The following is a 7,858-nucleotide window of genomic DNA, read 5'->3' as shown; positions in this document are numbered from 1 at the left end:
CACAAGCACTGAGCACGAAGCTATGGTGCAACCGAAGAGAAAAATAGAATATCATTTCATTCACCAAAAATTCTTCCAAGAAGCCAAAAACACATTCACGGCTCAAATGCAAAAAACATAAGTCATTAGACCTATTTTAGCCCTCCTCCTGCCTTGCATCTCAGAATTCCGACTTTCAGCAACATTCTCCAGATAAAAGTGAAGTTTGATGAGTGTATGTCAGGTGATTTTTGATGAGTATTGTCAGGTGACAGAGTCAAGCAGTGATTGCTTGACATTCGTCAGCAATAATGTCACATTCACTTAAGGAGTCTATTTCTTTCATTAAAATTCCAATTACATCACTTTCCTACTCGCAAATTATAATTTTTGTATGGAAGACCACTACTTTCTCCGCCACTGATGAGAATCACTAAGGTTTTTGATCAAGAGACGATTCAATTCATCCAAATATCTCCAGTTACCGAATTTCATTTGAATCTGCCCAATTTGGAAAAAAATATCGAAAATTGCAAATTTTAAGACCTGAGTTAATATAAAAGTGCATGAAAAACGGAATTATACATAAGAAGCTTCGTAATTTAACATAAAAACTTACCTGTTAGAGCCACTAACACCACACCACTACACAATACAATAAAAATGGAAGATATTAATTCTGTGCTTTCATTCACTCTGTGTAATTCAATTTGTTGTTCGAAAAAATAACCTTATGAACCTATCCAAGTAATTTTCGCCCCATATTAACATAAGTTCTGATATTGTCTCCATTCCTAATAACAATTTATATGTTTTTTAAAGAATAACCCTCCCCATGTAAATTCCACGGAGAGCTTTCCATTCACAGATTGTTCACAGCCCCATAGAGCTGAATATCAATTGTGATCAATGCAAAGTATGACGTATGTGGAGTGTGAAGTGCATAAGAACATTCTTCCTCATGAACGTAAGTTTCAATATGTTGACAACGAAAAAATGGATTTCCTACGCTAACAGCTTCTGTGTATTTGTAATGGAAAGGAAGGATATAAAGAAGGAATTTCTAGAACTAAAAATTGTCATTCGTCGAATTGAATATTGAACCTTGGAAATCAGAGAAAACTAGTGTTATTAACAGAGTGATTATTCAGTACCCATTCATAATTTTCAAATAGTAGCCACCAAAATCTATTTTAAAATACCTGTATTACTGCTAAAATTGAGTTCACTGAGATACCTTCTGAACACAACGACTGGGATGTTCGAAACTATAGAAAAAATCTTGGACATACTTGACAGAACATAAATATAGACCCATTCAAAGCCCCCGTCTATGCAACTCATTCAACAAAAGCTACTGTATTAGCTTCCGAAAATTCCTCAAGTATCACTTTCAGGCAACCCTTCTATGTAACAGGATTACAAGGAATCTATGATTTATCCCATAAACATCTCTTCACTGTCTCGTAATTCCATCAGTGCTGCCTTGTTTCCATAGAAAATCCCATTATTGCAGTCACGTTGTTATACCTCGAAGGCAGTCGAACAAAACACCAATAAATAACCGGTTCCGAAGTTGTCATCTGTCGTTTTGAATTTTGCGGAAGCTCTGTGGCGAAAATTGAGGACTTAATAATGAGGAAGGGTTGAAGTGAATGTGGTTTTTTGTGAAACGAAGCGGTTAATGTTGAAGCAGCGGGTGGTTTGACAGTCGTAAATAAATTTGCAGTGCTTGACAGTTTTCCTGGCAGATACGATTTCATTCCGAGAATTGGTGAGTACGAAGAATCTCATTTTGTGTTTTCTAACACGTTGGTAACGAAATATGATGCGAAATTGAATTCGGAAAATTTCCCGATCTGAATACAGAACTGTCAGTCATCCAATTTGAAGATGAACTTTATTTCAATGTTTTTTTGTCAGGATTGATGATTTTTTCAGGTTCAGAGCAGAATATGGATCTTTCACAATGAGGCTTATCAGTTACGACTTATTACAGGGTGAGTTAAAAAATACTGAGCAGGTGATGGTGGACTGATTTGACACAATCAATGTTACAACAAGAGTTAAACTAACAGGGATTATTATATCTCGGAATTTTTTTCAGAATAACCCATTTCTTTGGGTGAAAGTGTTTCGACTATAGATTATAGATTATACTATCCAAAAGTGACATACACGGTGGCACACAAAACGTGCCACATCATTCAGAAATTTCAAAGATAGTTTCTGAACTGTTACAAACCGTAATTTCTGAAAAATTTGTAAATATGTACATATACAGGGTGTTTTCAAAGGTGAGGCTTTTTTTTGACAGAAGGTCGAACTCATCAAAATTAGTCGTTCAACCAAACATGTCTATATAAAATATCCAAGATGGCTGAGATACAAGGTGACTCCGGCATCGAAACAAAACCTAAACATATGGCTGGACAATGAATGGTTCAGTACCAAGTTCATTGGTTCAGATGTATTGGGTCGCTTTTGAGAGAATCATAATTGTTGTATCGTGCAATTTAGGGTGAAAAAAAATGTAGAAAATCGAGGCAGTTTCTTGAAAGTGCTTATGTTAGTTATGTTGAAAAAGTCCTATGATCTTTCCCCATTTCATCCAATTTTTACGAAGATTGTTGGAATATTAGAACAAGAAGATTGTGATGCCCATTTTGAAAAAATTCGTGAATAACTTAGACGAATTTTATTGGTGAGATTTTGAAGTATTATTCTATTTTTAACACTTGTGTCCTAAGTTTCTTCTGTAAGTTGGTAACGAAATGAGCTATTTTATAAAATCGTGTAAGTAATTAAAAAATAATGAGAACAATTCGGCAATCCTATGTTTCCATTTTCATTATCACGCAAATATCGAACGAGCCAATATCCTAAACGAAACCACATGGTCGAATCAGCAGATAAGTTTTTTCCCACTGCTTTTCGATAATTCAGCTAACAAACGGTCTAGGGTCGTATTAGGATCTAGTTCAGTAATTATTTTCGATTTTTTTCTTTGTCATTTTGAAAGTTTTGTATAGGTGATTTCTGGTGAAATGCTTCATTTTGACCATTTTACCTTCTGTTGGAAAAAAAGCCTCACCTTCAAATACACCCTGTATATCGTATAATGTTGATGATGATTGTCGTTCGAATGTTTGTCTTAACGTTAACGATTTGAATTTCAACCAAGTATTGCGAAAAATCATATTTTCCATGCATGACTCCTCTGACTTGTAACCCATCTCGGATGATACGATCCGTCCCTGGAGACTGAGATTGTGGACCACCACCGTCCGTTAAGAACGACCCCGCCGTGTGTGCAAACATAATATAACAATTTGTCGCGTACGGCACACACACACCTAACCTATTCGAAACGACGGTACAAAGGAGGTCGCGTGGACTTTTAGGGCCAGCATCTGCAATTTGGTCCATCTACGGAAACCATCCGTTCTCATTTCGCTAGATGCCGTGTTTGTCATGAACAGCCGAGACAATTAGGTCTTAGCGGCGTTATTGTTCGAGGTACCATCTACAGGCGACGTTGCCGATGTGAACTTAGACGTTCTGAGGGATGCTTAATGTATATAGCTTAATCTTTTCGAGGAAAAAGCCCAAGAAATCTGTGGTACATCGGGAAAAAAGCACCTTTAAAGAGTTATAACGGTGAAATATTTGAATTTGGCGCCATTTGCGCGATTGAGTGTTGCCAATCGAAGAAAACAACATTTTGACAACTGACATTTGCTGTGAGATACAAGAAAACAATGCGTTTTCCCAGCTGAACACAATTTTTGGTGAACACAAGTCGCAACATTAATCTATATTGACTGAGACGTAACACTGTATGATTTGGTGATGCTTGATCTCAGAGAAATCGATTTCAAGCGATCAACATACCCTTGGATATGTGTCTTGTGGCCCTTCACAACTTTCAACCTCATTTTAATAACCAGAAGTTTAACCCAGCTCTCGCGTAAGGTAACCTGGGGTCATCTAGTCTTCAAAATGATGACGTTGAATAGTTCATGACATCATATGTTTATAACCAAAGCGTTGTTAATCTTCGTTATAACCAACAATGATCAGAAGCTCTTGAAAACAAATGGTAAATACCAATGATGACTAATGATCATCGCTTGAGATCGACTAAAGTAACTAAGGGATCCTAGAGGTTTAAGCCAACAAGGCTGCACATTGTAGATTGTTTTGAGGGATAACACTGCAGTTCTACCTTGAGATTACTGCTCACCCTATCACTATCAGACAGAGCTGTTCATCCACTACACCATTAACCTTGCAGAGACAATGTTCTGGGACTTCATTATCTAGGAGGCTTTCAAGAAGGTTATATCGTAGCTTTTACAACTCCATTCTCAAAAATAAGAGTTTGGTTGCTGTCAGGTTCAAATTGTGGTACCTGATTTTTTCGATGCAACTTTAACAGATGTAGAAATAATCATGCACTTATACATGGATTGAGTAACTAAAAATGGTCCAGTGGATATTTTCAATAGCCACCTTAATGATTCTTCTTCAGAATCGTCTCATTTTCCTCAATATAAAACGTGAACCTGCCACCTTGTATAAAGTATATTCAACCAGTCTGGAGAAGGTCTGAACCGACAACGCTGCATCCTCAAATTATGAAGAGGCAGCCCATAAAGGTCGTAAAGCGTTATTGCCTCACTATCAGGCATGCTGATTATTATAACATGTATTGGTTTTTGGTATAATGTGATCTGTTTCTTCGTCTTTATAGCCACTTCGAAGGGTAATGGCACTAGATCGGAAGGGTGTGCAGAAGGCCTTATTCTGATATTCGCGTTCCATATCGGGACACCTGAATATTTATAGGTTATGATGGTAGATACTAGAGCTGAAGTGTGTAGTCAAATTGAGAGGATGATGGTTTATTCATAGTGGTGGATGGGCTCGATATCATTGAAAATTTTCAACATCAAGATCTTAGGAAATATGGGACCCCCTTCAAGATGAACCCCTTCAGATGAATTTTTGTCCTAGTTTCGATACTCATTTGGGCTTTTTCTCGTCAATACCACATACGTATGTTCAATTTAATCTTCCACTGATGACTTCTAGTTCTGGCAAGTAAACTGCTGAAAAATTTGGAGCATAATAGTATCACGATATCATCTCTCTGGTGGTTGAAGCACAATTCTTTAATCCCAGTGAGCGTTTTACCTGAATTATACTGCAATATACGAGATCTTCTGAACGGGGTGCCACAAGGGTCAGTGTTGGAGCCTCTTTTATTCTGATATTTTCGAGAGAATGAGCCGTCGAAGAAGCTGCATGGGTTTATTATGGTGTGGTCACAAAGGAGCATGATTCTGATGAATATCAGTGAATGTATATAAGGTGTTTAACTCTTGGTGGTCATCTTATGGCCATATTGTGATTAAACAGAAAGACCTTGGTATATATTACATCTGCGATAACCTATATTGGTCCAAACATTCTCTTCACTGTTCCTAAGGCCAAAAAAGTTATAATTCATCATGAAAGCATTAATGTTTTGCCCCTATCCTAGAGTATGGTGATTATGCCTTATGCTCAACGGTGGATTAGATCAACGAGTACTAGGAGATGCCTAAAGAGTGATACAAAAACAGCACAGATCAGTATTAGGTTATTCTGTGATCGTGTGTCATGCAGAAGATGTCACACTGACATTGACATTTGAAGGAGCCGCTGCTAGATTTCTGTGACCTTATGAGAGCTCTGGAGCCGTTCTTTGGATGTCAATTTCGAGATTGACAACCAAATGAACGTTTGTTCTTGCTGTCGACTCAACCCCAACAATAAAAATCGAATTTTCCGATACAATTCCACATCTCCGAACAATGAGCAACAGCAGCCGCCGACGATAATCATCGCGGTATTGTCGATACAAATCGAATCGCCGTCGACCCTTTTGTCACGTGGTCGACCCGTTCCGGTCCTAGAACCGTCCGGATTCAATCTGTCCTGCCGAAATAACAACGAGCACTTCGACGTCGCTAACAATCAACGGTAACGATCGCTCCGTACTTTTTAATGGACAATCAGATTACGTAACGTCGTTACGAGGCATCGGGACGCCATGCCGAACTGGCGTCGGGGGCCGATTGTCGGCTTTTTAATCGTTGTACGGTGTCGCAGGGCAGGGTTGATAAGGGAAGTAGTGCACCGTTGGGGGATGCTTTTCTGCGGGACCTTTGTCTTCAGGTGCTTGTCGTTATGGTGGATCGCTTGGTTTTATCGTTATTGGGGTTTGGCGGTGATCGTATATTAATAAGGGTTGGCTAGGTTAGCTGCAAGTGTTGAATTCTTCTCGGGATACGCTGCTCAACGATTGAGATGAAGATCGCGTAGAAATTCTGTTTCTTTCGTGGCTTTTTTTGAGTTATCTGGATAATATATTATTGTTTTTATATTTTTTTATTTTTTTGAAGCTTTTTTCCTCTGAAATCGATTGATAGTGGTAGGGTGTCGATGGTGGCATAAAAACCATGTGGTATTTGTTGCTTAACTTGTTCTTTTCTCCTTTGAACGAAAAGATTCGATTTGAATTGTCAATCATTGAAGATGTAGAAGCAATATCGATGCATGCAAAAAGGCTTTTTCTTTGAATATCTCCCTTTCTGTAACTCTAATCGTTTCTGTATTCATTATGAAAGTTGTAGATAATAAAATACTATACAACTTTTCTCTGAAGCAATATTTCATACCCTTAACCGTTTTCGAGCTAGAGGGTGATTAGTGCGAGGAGCTTAGCCTTACATGCGAAAGGCGGCATAAAAACCATGTGGTTTTTGTTGCTAAACTTGTTCTTGTCTTTTCTGAACGAAAAAGTTCGATTTAAATTGTCAAAAATTGTAGAATTGGAAGCATTATCGATGCATCAGTCATGCATAGAAGACGTTTGGCTCCTGTGGAACTCGACTAAATCATACGGTGCATGCAGAAAGGCTTTTTCTTTGAATATCTCCCTTTCTGTAACTCTAATCGTTTCTGTATTCATTATGAAAGTTGTAGATAATAAAATTCTATATAACTTTTGTCTGAAGCAATATTTCATACCCTTAACCGTTTTCGAGCTACAGGGTGATAAGGCTGAGGAGTTTGGCCATACATCGAAAGGCGGCTTAAAAACCATGTGGTATTTGTTGCTAAACTTGTTCTTGTCTTTTCTGAACGAAAAAGTTCGATTTAAATTGTCAAAAATTGTAGAATTGGAAGCATTATCGATGCATCAGTCATGCATAGAAGACGTTTGACTCCTGTGGAACTCGACTAAATCATACGGTGCATGCAGAATGGCTTTTACTTTGAATATCTCCGTTTCTGTAACTCTAATCGTTTCTGTATTCATTATGAAAGTTGTAGATTATAAAATTCTATACAACTTTTGTCTGAAGCAATATTTCATATCGACAACCGTTTTCGAGCTAGAGGGTGATAAATGCGGGGAGCTTAGCCATACATGCGAAAGGCGGCATAAAAACCATGTGGTATTTGTTGCTAAACTTGTTCTTTTCTCATTTGAACGATAAAGTTCGATTTTAATTGTCAATCATTGAATATATGGAAGCAATATCGATGCATCAGTCATGCATAGAAGACGTTTGACTCCTGTGGAACTCGACTAAATCATACGGTGTATGCAGAAAGGCTTTTTCTTCGAATATCTCCCTTTCTGTAACTCCAATCGTTTCTGTCTTCATTATGAAAGTTATGAAAGTTGTAGATTATAAAATTCTATACAACTTTTGTCTGAAGCAATATTTCATACCCTTAACCGTTTTTGAGCTAGAGTGTGATATGGGCGAGGAGCTTAGCCATACATACGAAAGGCGGCATAAAAACCATGTGGTATTTG

The sequence above is a fragment of the Coccinella septempunctata genome, chromosome 8 (genome assembly GCF_907165205.1).
Source record: "Coccinella septempunctata chromosome 8, icCocSept1.1, whole genome shotgun sequence".
In the NCBI taxonomy this organism is placed as follows: Eukaryota; Metazoa; Arthropoda; class Insecta; order Coleoptera; family Coccinellidae; genus Coccinella; species Coccinella septempunctata.
The sequence above is the reverse complement of the archived record's forward strand: the minus strand, read 5'-3'. Positions refer to the sequence as shown.